The following is a 12,349-nucleotide window of genomic DNA, read 5'->3' on the forward strand; positions in this document are numbered from 1 at the left end:
CAGGCGTTCCAGTTCTGTGGTTCTAATCATAACCTACTCCCATGATGGTCAGCCTCACAGCAACTACGAGGGGCTATTGTTATCATTCGCACTCATGATGTGAAGTCTGAGCCTCAGAGAGGTGACATAGCTTACCTAAGGCCACCTAGTCATCTTGCTCCCTAAGCCAGGCCCCTTAAGTCTTGAACCATTGAGTCTTACTTCCTCTCTTGTGCTGGCCCTCTTTCTTGGGGTGGAGTGGGGTGGGTGTCTATAGGAATAGTGGTTCCGGCAGCTTCCTGATACTACAGGCCAAAGTATCTGTTGGTCAGGCCTATGCCTGGTTAACCAGGCAGTACTAGTTAAGGGCCGAGATGGAGGAAGGTTTGAGAGGAAGCTAAGGGAGGAAGCCTGGCACCCAGAGAGCAAGTGGGGAAAATAGCAGAAGAGGCCAGAAAAGACAGAGAGAGAGAGAAAAGGAAGTGCGGCAGATGCTGACAGTCTTGTTTTCCTCCTTCGTGGGGAGTGGGGTCCAGAAGGGAGAAAGAAGGAAAAAGAGAATAGAAGAGATCTATGACTTGGGCAGATGGACAAAGGTTCTTTGCAGCTCAAGTCTCCACTTTTTGTGAGACAAATCCACTCCCCATTTTACCTATTCAGGAAACTTGATATTCTGTAGGTCAAATTGCTTGGAGTGCAACGTGTTTCTCTAGGCGAATAACCTGGATGGTAACAGCTTTTATTCTTGTATCAGTCCAAGTCCCTGGTTGGCAAGAACATTACAGTAGTCTCTTGTCAGGATGGACCACTCCTGGCCCACGTGCCATCACATCCTCCCTTGCCTCCAGCCCTCAGAGTCAATCTGCCGACAAGATTCTCCTTTGTAGTATATGCACTGTTACCCTGCTCTCATGCCAGCCTTAGCCCTCACCTGGATCACCAATCGCTCAGCCTCCTAATACTCCTGGGTAGCCAGATCAATTCTCATTCTTGTTCCCAGCCCACATTCCCAGCTGATGACTCTTCTTAAGGATTTCAGAGGCTTTTCTTCTAGAACAAGTATGAATGTCATTCATGCCCCTCTATGATTGAGTCTCATCTTAGGATTCATCTTATTCCTCACTCCTTCCCAGCAGGTGAGCATCTCTTTGGGGGTTTTCAAACTCTCTTTTCTCCTCCTCAGTCGCACAGCCCCGCCACCAGCCAGGAATACAATGGGAGGCAGATATGAGGGGCCTGAGGCAATTAGGAGGCCAGGTTATTCCCATCAGTCAGGGCCACGATGAAGCCAGAGAACAGGCAAGGGTGGGGTTGCAGTGTGCTCTGTCCAAGGAATGGGAGCACGGAGATGTGGAGAGCCAAGGTAAGACTCACAGCCTCCAGAGGTTGAGCTCCCAGAGGCTAGAAGTTCTTGGTAGCAGATGCTCTGATTGATTATATATTTCTATCATCTTTTCTAGAGTGAAGCTTGACTAGTTCCTAGTCTTCCTATCCAAACAGTCCACTTGGATTTAAAGGGCTGCAAAACAAAAGCAGAGTTGAGCAAATGAGGAGACATCTTATGTTCTTGGGTAGAATGACTCAATATCATGAAGGTGTCCATTATCTCCAATTAATATATAAATTCAATATGATGCCAAAAGATAAAACTAGATTCAAACCTCAAACCATTTACAAAAACAACTACCAGTAGATCAGAGAGCTAAGTGTAAGAATAAAGAAAACACAGTAAAATTTGAAAACCTTCTCTCTGGCTTAAAATTCAGAGGCAATAAAAGAAAAGGTTGATACATTTAACTAGAGAAACATAAGAAATTTTTCATGGCATATAAAACATCATAAGCAGCATCAAAAGACAAAGGACAAATTGGGAATAAAATGCTACATTAGGCATCACAGACAAATATAGAGATGTCTAGAGATAATACTAATATTAATACTATGTACAGAAATAATAGAGATATGTATCACTAATAGATAAAGAGCTCCTAAGAATTGAGATGGAAAAAAGAAAAACCAAGACAAAAGGCAGCCAAAAACCATAACCATGAACAGCAAGAGGTCTTTAAACAGGTGAAAAGATGCTCAATCACACTCCTATTAAAAGAAAAACTATCACCATTTGAAGGAATAGCTCACATATTAGATTGACAAAAATCTATAAGTCTGATGATAGAGTGCTCTGAGGACACAGGCACCCTTCACTTACAGTACATTACAGTCCGCATGGAGGGGCACTGGCTATACCTAACAAAACTGCATGAATGTACCTTCTGACTCAGCCATCTCACTTTTAGGATCTTACTCTGCAGATACACATGCATGCACACACACATGCAACATCTGCACATAGTTATTACAGTTTTATTTGCAATAGCAGAAGATTGAAAAACCTAAATGGCTATCAGTGGGGTCTGGCTGAATAAATTTTGGTCCATCTTTATAGCAGAGTTCAGTGTAGCCATCCAAAAAGCCTGCATTCTAGGATTTGGTAGTAGAATACACAAGGTTTGTACAGTGCCAGCTACTTTTTTTTAACAAGAAGATAGATGAAGTTTATAGATACACATGTACTGCAAAAATAAACAAAAACATAGGAAGGAAAAACGAGCCATTAATGACAATAGCCACCAACAGGAAGCAAAGGGAGCTGGAAACAGAGCAGAAGTGATAAGGATGGATATAGATTCTCTGAATCTTTTTATGGAGTCTCAACTTGTAAACTAGGTTCAACAGAAACAAATGAATGTAAATGGTAATAATATATATACCATAAAAGAGGATGATCTTGACTCTTGAACACAGTCCTTTGTACATCCTCCGTAAAATATACCCTAAGAATGAAAATGGCTGCAAAGAAATCTCAAAATCCTCTCACTACATTTACTTTTAGTAGTAAAATATGTATTAGGATTTTTGAAGTGATGTCAATCTATGAAAAGACATGGAAGGACCTGAAATGTAACTTAAGCCCATTTGAGAAGGCTACAAACTGTATGATTCCGACTAGATGACATTCTCGAAAAGGCAAAAATGATGGAGAGCATAAAAAGGTAGCAGTTGTCAGTTCTACAGTCTTTTTCATATTGTTGCTCTGCTCCCGGTTGCATGTTCTATCTATGTGCACACAGAGCCCTGACCTCCCGATGCCTAACCAATATTTCCTGCTCTCTCTGGGAAGGTTCCTCTGGACAATGGTATCCCCACTGCAGTGCAGGACCAGATTACCCAGACTTCAGAGTGCCTTGAGACTGGGTTACATTTCATGGCCTTATATTCGATCATAATTTGTCAGGTCTGGAGTAGGCCTTAGACAGTGAGTTACCAGATTCAGCAAATAAAAACATGATGCCAGAAAAATTCTAGATAAGCAACATACTTTTTTAGTAAGAGCATGTCCCCAGTACTGCATCATGTCCTCTATTTTCACTAGCAACCCCAAGATGAAGAAATGAAGGCCCAGAGGGTGAACTGATTTGCAAAAGTCCATTTTGGAGAAAGGCCTAAACCAGAAAAAAAAGCGATATAGCAGAAAGAACAAAGATCTCCTTACTCCCAACCAACCTATGTCTGCTTTGTGAATACAACCATGTCTGTGGTCAAGACATGTTGAATCAGAGCAAGGAATCAGATCACTTATGAAGAAATCTGCGTGCTTTTCCAGTTATTTATTCTATTTATAATTATTTAACCTAATAATTTTGTTCCCAAAGTGAAAGGCTTAAATGGGTCTTCGCATCTCCAACCTCAGGTTACCTGAATGGAAGAATTCAAATTCCCTTTTAAGAAATGGCATATCAAGGATCGACAGACCAGAAACATCCAAGCACGTGTGTGCCAGCCTTAGAGTTGCAATGACAAAATACAAAGGATCCCTCTCATCCTCCCAGAGCATGACTTCTTGTCTTATGTGATTTCAACATTTTGCTCCTCTGTAAGTTAGAGGAACTCTCATGTAAAATGTAGCAAATATTTATAGAAAGCCACGTTATATAAAGAAATCTTCATAAATGTTCTAAAACATTCCTATCTAAAGAGATCTTTCAAATCAATGAGTAAATGGCTAATCCCCCAATAGAAAAGTGAGCAGAGAGCACAAAGGTTAACTCACAAAAGAAGAGGAACAAATGGCCAATAAGGAAGCTCACAATCTCACTAAGGCAAAGAAACAAATTAAAGCAAGTGTTAAGTACCATTTTTTTAACCTATCAAATTGGTTCAGCTTTTATTTTTTTTTTTTTTTTATTTTTTTTTTTTTTTAAAGATTTTATTTATTTATTCATGATAGTCACAGAGAGAGAGAGAGGCAGAGAGACACAGGCAGAGGGAGAAGCAGGCTCCATGCACTGGGAGCCAGACGTGGGATTCGATCCCGGGTCTCCAGGATCGCGCCCTGGGCCAAAGGCAGGCGCTAAACCGCTGCGCCACCCAGGGATCCCTGGTTCAGCTTTTAAAAAGTGATCAGCTTCGAGTTTGTTAAAGGCCTTGGTAAATGGGTACTCTTGTGGCTGACAGGGCCACAGATTGAAAGAAACTTCCTGGAAGGCAATTTGGTCATGTGCAGCAGGATTCTTAAAATGTTAATATGCTCAAAGGAACAAAATAAAATTTTAGGAATTTTTCCTGAGTGTAAAGTTATTTATAATAGAGCAGAATTAGGAATTATATAGTCATCTAACATAATGTAGTAACATTATAAATTACGATATATCCATAAAATCAAGTGTTCTGCAGCCACTGAAAGCACTATTTTCAAGTAAGTTACAATGCTATGAGAAAATCTTCATAATGTATTGGCAAAAAATAATAAAATAAAATAAAATAAAATAAAATAAAATAAAATAAAATAAAATAAAATAAAAGTATGACCTGAAGCTGTCTATATAGCATAATTCAGGTTTTATAATTACACACATCCAAGAGAGCAGACTAGCATATTGAGAGTCATTATCTTTGGGTAATCATCACATCCACTTTAAAAACTTTCCTAAACTCTACAATGGATCTTTTGTCCAACCTAAAATTAGGGTAAGGATGGAAAAGATGCTTGTTGAACAGGCAAAATATTATTACCTTGCATTAGTGTCCTACAGCCAAAGTATCACAAATTTGGTATCTTTCAAACAACCGAAATTTATTCTCTCAAGTTCTGGAGACCAAAGTCCAAAATCAAGGTGTAAGCAGGAGCAGGCCCCCTACAGACTCTAGGGACATATCCTTCTTTGCTTTTTCCAGCTCCTTGGGGCTCTAGGCATTCTTTGGCTTGTGGTTGCATAACTCAAATCTCTGCCTCTATCTTCACATGGCCTTCTTTCTTCTCTCTGGGTCTGTCTCTTCTCTGTATATCTCTTATAAGAACATTTGTCATTGGATTAGGGCCTACTAAGTTAATACAAGATGATCTCATGTCAAGATCTTAAACTTAATTTCATCTGCAACCGTTTTGGGAAAAGGTTCATGGTTCAAAGGTTAGGGCATAGACACATATATTTCTGCTACTATTCAACCCACTACATATTGTAAGTCAGTCTCATTTGAATCAGAAATGTGAAGTACATAAATATAAAAAATATTTATATCTCACTTGGGACTATTTCAATTACAAGTAGCAGAAAACCCAACTCAGGCTGAATTAATAAGAAAGGAAACTATTGGTTTATCCAACTGTCCTGGGCTAAGCAGGCTACAGTATTCAAGGCCCAAACACTATGATTAGGACTGGTTGTCACACCCTCTGACCCTCCTGCCTAATTCCTTTCTTCAAGGGAACCAGGTAGCTCTGGTTCAGTGGGTTTTGGATGGAGCCCATATCAGCTCTTGGAAGACAATTACATTTTCAGAAATGTTGTGAAGCTATTGTTAATATAGCCATTATTTGAAAAATAAATTAAATAAGCCTATAATTAAATCAGTTATATTTAAAACAAAGGTAATAGATATTCAAAACTCATCTCTTTCTGGTTATTTTAATACATTTAGCTAATATCTATGCTCTTGAGATTATTCACACCTATGGTATCTCTCTTGAAGGTGGGAAAACGACATAGCAGTTTGCCACTGTGAATCTCTTCCCAACTCCACTTTTAGTGACGCTGTTAGAGCTTGAAAACAGCCATGGTAAAAATATTTACCCTACAGGAGTTGGCAGACACACTGCAAATCAGGGCTGTTTGGGCTTTTGTTTGAAAGCTAATTATTAAACATTCACTAACATACCATCACTCTGGCCACTCCAACCTCAGGTTCAAGTACAATGGGATGGTGACAGCACCCTCAAAAGTGAGAGATCCACTGTGAGTGGATATTTTGGCCACATCTCCAACCCTAGAGCCAACACCAAGGCCAGGGGGAAATTGATGCCCATCCTCCACCTTGGAGCTAGGTCTGAGGTCCACCCATGACCCCTACATGAAAGTCAGGGGCTGTCATTGGAGGAAAGGAGAATGGCTACCAGACAATCCTCAAAATACAGCCACTGTAGTTTGTAAAGTAGTAGCTATGTCCCCTGACCCACCTCAAGGTCTCCTTCTTCCATTCGTCATGGAACAAGAGGCAAGTGGTTCTGGACTAGTGAAGCTCTTGGTAAGTGGGGAGAGAGGGGTAGGTTCTGATCCGAGACATCTTCCCAAGATTGGTGTTCTCCAATCTTCCCCTGTGGTGGGATGATGTTCCCACTATATTTCCCTAGTCCCATTTTTTACTGCTCACAGTTTGCTTCCAACATAGACAAAGGAAACATACATTCTTGTATAGGTTCCTGAGATTTTTAAAAATGAATTTGAATTATTTTTTCTTTAAAGGATTCCTAATCAAGTGGGAGAGACATACAGACAAATACTTATAAAGGATGTGAAGTGTGATTTCATAGATATAGATATAGATATAGATATAGATATAGATATAGATAGATATAGATCTGCTACAGTGAGAGCTAGTTAGGAAAGTGGGGACAGCTCCCCAGAGAAGAGGACCTGTGGGCTGGAGTTTTCCAAACAAATAGGAAGCTTGTGAAGAGGAGCTCAGAGGGACTTTCTCTTCCAAGGGAACAACATGAGCTATGGCATCACAAGGTCACCCAACTTTATTTGCTCTTTTTTCAAAACTCCAGATACCTAAGAAAAGTTCGCCTCCTCTCTTGCTCTCTTTTCCATTCTGAGCCACAAATAGAATGCACACATGGGAGTCACACCAAAGTGCTGTGTGGCACACCCTTCCAGGGGGATGAAGAGCACCCGGGCTTTCAAGGGGATCTACAAAGAGTCTGGGGCACTGACATGACCCCCAGGCACCTCAGAAGCCTCTGGCTACCTCCACACCTCTTTAGATGAAATCCATCCCTCTTCCAGGGAAGCACTCGAAGGAAACAAGCTTTACTTCTCTAGCTTTTCTCTTTGGCTCAATTATTGTATCTCCATACAGTCGTTTTCTGTTTTCATTGCCACAGCAGACATTTCTGCAACAGTCTTTCGAGCCTGGGGACCAAAGCCCCATTTATAGCTTCATTTCTATGGGGAAAAAAGTGCTTTCAAGTTCCAAACAACCAACTTACAAATAAATGATTGAACTCAATGAGCTTCCTGTGATGTTTTGCACACTTCAGTGAAGGCTGGTAAGTGTGTGTGTGTGTGTGTGTGTGTGTGTCTTCACATTTCTAAATATGGGCGCCAGGTGCTACATTTTCAGATCAACCAAGTGTGACATTTTTTCCCCTCTTAAAGCAACAGAATCACTTCTTGGGTGAACACATATCTGTTTAAGAGAAAACTTGGTGAAAGGAATGGCTGGGACCAAACATATAATAAAGCAATGCTGAGAATTTAGGGAGAGAGGTATGTATTTACAGAGTGTAAGAAAAGAGGCTAACTCATTTTTTAACTTTATTGTTACAGGTTCAGGCCAAACAATAAGCCACCTGCAAGCACAGAGAGAGAAGCTCAAAGCCACTGAACAGCTGTTTTACTCTGAGTCCAGAGATTGCCAAGTAGGTCCCTACTCCACTGCAAAGCAAATCCAGACACACTAAAACTTCTAAACCACACAGTGAAGAGAGCACACAGTCTGACTCCCTGAGAAGTCGATAGCATCAGATAACGCACATACATCAGAGGGGGTGACCATGCAAATTGCTTTTTTGCATCTAAAGAAGACTTGGACTCAACACTTGATTCATTTCACTCTCCCACCCTCGCTTCCGTTCTTTGCTACAACCTTGGCCTTCTCTGTTCAGCCTCTTTATTTTTCTCTCACTTCCTCTAAATAGAGGGGATGACATGGTTGGAATTAATGCTCCTGAACCAAAGACATTATTTCAACTATATATATTTTTTCCTTTCCCAACCATTTATTTATTGCTGTTTATTCAAAATTCATATCTTTGTACATTGGCACGATGAAGTATTTCCCCCCTATAAACATTCCCGTGTAAATTTTGGGATACCTGAATGGTAGGTGTTTTTTTCTTAAATTAACATATACTGTATTATTAGATTCAGGGGTAGAATTCAGTGATTCGTCAGTTGCATATAACACCCAGTGCTCATTCCATCAAGTGCCCTCCTTAACGCCCATTACCCAGTTACCCCATCACCCCACCCACCTCTCCTCCGGCAACCCTCAGTTTGTTCCCTACAGTTAAGAGTCTCTTAACTGATTTGCCCCCCTCTCTGTTTTTGTCTTATTTGATTCTTCCTTCCCTTCCCCTATGTTCATCTGTTTTGTTTCTTCAATTCCACATATGAGCGAAATCCATATGGTACTTGTCTTTCTCTGACTGACTTATTTGGCTTAGCGTAGTACCTTCTAGTTCCAATCACATTGTTGCAAACGGCAAGATTTCATTCTTTTTGATGGCTGAGTAATACTCTATTGTATATATCTCAAATCTTCTTTATCTATTCACCTGCCAATGGACATCTGGGCTCTTTCCATATTTTGGCTATTGTGGACATTGCCACTATAAACATTGGGGTGCATGTGCCTCTTCGAATCACTATGTCTATATCCTTTGAATAAATACTTAGTAGTGCAATTTCTAGGTCATAGAGTAGTTTTATTTTTAACTTTTTGAAGAACTTCCATAGAGTTTTCCAGAGTGGCTGCACCAGTTTGCATTCCCACCAACAGTGTAAGAGGGCTCCCCTTTCTCTAAATAGTAGGCATTTAAAAAAAAATACTGATAACTATCTAATTAAATGTTTAAAAAAACTTGCCATTTTGGACAAAGTCCAATATTTCATAGTGTGCAGGACTGAGTATATATTTTGTGGGATCCAGTGCAAAATGAAAATGTGAGGCTCCTTGTTCAAAAATTATTAAGAATTTCAAGGCAGTGACAGCAGAACACTGAATCATGCATAGGGCTTTTCTGAGGGTGGGGCTCTGGATGACTGCACAGGCCACACACATGCCCATGGAGCTGGCCCTGATGGAGGGTTTTTATTAATGAAAGTGTACACACATAGACATAGGCACAATTCTCTGGGCTATTACAGAATTAACCAGAAATTCATGGTGAAAATTTAATTATGTGACCTCACCAAAAAGTGCAAACATCCTGTGGTGGTTTCCAATATACTTCCTGAGAATTCACTTATTTATAATGAGTGACACAGAGAAAATATTATAATTTGTTGTAGCACCTGGGCCAACTGATGAATGGGATGTTTTGGGTGATCTGTTTTCAAATTTTTAGAACTTAACAAAATACACTTAAAATGTGCTAAACATGGGAGGAATTTTGTACTTGTAGACTTGAAGCATTTGTTTTCTTAAAAATATGGAATACTTCACAAATTTGGGTGTCATCCTTGTGCAGGGGCCTTACTAATCTTTTTATCATTCCAATTTTAGTATACATGCTGCCAAAGTGTGCACATGGAAGGAATTTTGAAGTTGCCTTTCCCCTAGGGCTGGAAGCATTTGTAATAAGGCATGTGGAAGAGCTCTGCATGCTGGGAACTGTGATTCCTGTTAGCCACCTCATAACTAATCAACAAAAGAGAGGGTAAAGTCAGGTTTACAGCTGAGTGCATTCTGAAGAACAGGTTTCTCTGGTTCCAACAACTTAAATCACAGTCACATTTTTCTTCATTACGTGCCCCACACCTGGTACCCAAATGGTAGTTTCATTCCCTCCTGGTCCTTCTGCTGGTTTCATGGACACCACCCCCCAAACCCCTTCCAGGTCCCCATCCGGTGTCCCCACCTTCTCCCTCCTGGGCAGTCTCTCTTCCCCTTGTGATAATGGAGTCATCATCCCATGTCCTTTCTTGCAAACTTTGCAGGAGTTTGCAAGAGTTTGCAAAGTCCTCCACTGCCTGGACTTCTGCTGGCTTCAAACTAGGGAGAGCATTTCTCCCGGGGAATGGGGAAGAGTCATTGCCGGGACTCCAGGCTCACCTGTCTCCAGCAGGATTGGTTGCAGATGATGTAGACTGCATTCTCTGGGGACAAACACAAGCCACCATCATATATTTATACTTTTTCCTCAATTGCCTACTCTGATCTTCAATCTAGTTTCACGTGAGCATGAGGACTGCATTTATGAGTGTCACTGCTTCAGAGATGAGGAAGTTGGGTATACTAAGAAGACAAGGGACTCTGCCCAAGCACTATACTGCCTGCCGCTCAGCGTTTATTCTGCACTGCCCACAAAACTTTGCTGCAAATTAAATTATAAAGCAATGAGTTTTAACATTTTCTAGGAAATAATTATATTTATGAGATTGGGAATAAACTCATTCACTCTCCCTCTGGTTTTCCCTCCCTCTACCAAGTCCCTCTCCTCCCCCCATTGCTGATTCACCTCCTTCTCCCTCAAAACCCAATGGATGATCTAACTTCCTACTCTTCTTTTCCTTCCTCCACTCAGATACTGTCAGAAAACAAACTAATAAGCAAAAATGCAGCAAACCCACAATACTCACCATCAAGAAGAAAGAAGATAACTATCTCCAAAGAAGTTGGAAGGATTTCCAGAAAGTTAATAAATGTAAAAATCTAGAATTGTGTTGCCTAAGTCAATCAGCATTGCTGTACCAACTTGTAAAACTTCAAATAACTAATGTGCTCACAGACCATTATAATTTATAAAGCTCTTTCACATATATTAATGCACTTGAACTTTACAATACAGTATGACATAGATGCTATTATTAGACCCATTTTATGGAGGAGAAAACTGAGGCACACAGCAGTTAGGTGACTAGCCCATGATTACTCAACAGGAGAAGTGAAGTCAGGTTTTTCTGACCTGGGAGTCTGTGTTCTTTCCACTCTCCCACACAGTTGGCTGTTGAACTACATTTTCAGAACAATGCACCTGTATTTCTTCTTTTTCCAAATGACAAGAGGCACAACTCAGAAAGAGCTACAAGCCTCATCTAAAGTTTTGCAGCTTGGACATCCTCCTGCTGCCAAATTTAGAAGTCTCTGACCTTCTTTCAAAACTTAAGTAGGTTTCAAATCAGTGGAGAGAATATGGATTATTTAATAAAAGAATCTAGGACAACTAGGAAGCTACTTGGGGGAAAGAAACTTGGATCCAATACCCCACTCTGTACACAAAAATAAACTCCAGGAAGATTAAAGATGTAACCATGAAAATAAAACCATAAAAAAAAAACTAAAGGATAACATGGATTTCATTTTCACTTCAGAGTCTAAGAGTGGGAAAGGGCTTTCCAAGTCTGACACAAGATTTAGAAGTCATAAAAGAGAAGATCAATATATTGGCTACACACATACAAAAAAATCTGTATGTTTAAAAAATACCACCATTAACCAAATCAAAAATTGGAGGACAAATATAGGCAAGTATGTGCAACCTATATGCAGGAAAAGGCTAATTTTGAAATAGGTGACCAAATCCCACAAATCAATTAAAAAAAAAAAAAACACCCGCAGTGGAAAGTGGGCACAAGATATAAATGGATGGTTTGCAGAAATAGAGCCCTGAAAGAGATGGAAAAGGTACATGAACTCACTCATGTTAAGGGAAATGCAAATAAAAACTCCACTGAGATGGCTGTTTTCACATGACTGATCAGCAAAGATCTCAAAGTCTGATTATATACTAGGTGTTAAGAGGATGAGGAAATGGGTCCATTCCCACCTCTCTGTTGTATAATTTAAGTGTAAACTAGTACCTCTTCCATTGAGAACAATTTGCAGATGGGCAAAAATCTATAAAAATTTAAGAAAGCACCAGAGCTGGAGGAGGCCCGGCCAGAGCAGCCCCTGTCTATGCGTTAAACAGACATTCATTTAGTACTGGTGAGTACAAGTAACACTTAACTTTCAGGTAAACTGGAAGAAATTGTATAATATGTATGTTTTATGTATGAGGTGACTGTGGCTCAGAGAAGTTAAG

The 12,349-nt window shown here is 40.1% G+C and overlaps 1 non-coding gene across 1 annotated transcript; it reads right to left on the reverse strand.

Annotated features, from left to right (window-relative positions):
- Nucleotides 1–9,748: 9,748 nt before the first annotated feature.
- Nucleotides 9,749–9,852, reverse strand: LOC119866640. The gene has a single exon (XR_005380815.1). It is a non-coding gene; the product is annotated as a U6 spliceosomal RNA (small nuclear RNA).
- Between the last annotated feature and the right edge of the window lie 2,497 nt (nt 9,853–12,349).

The sequence above is a fragment of the Canis lupus genome, chromosome 28, assembly GCF_011100685.1.
Source record: "Canis lupus familiaris isolate Mischka breed German Shepherd chromosome 28, alternate assembly UU_Cfam_GSD_1.0, whole genome shotgun sequence".
Lineage (NCBI taxonomy): Eukaryota > Metazoa > Chordata > Mammalia > Carnivora > Canidae > Canis > Canis lupus.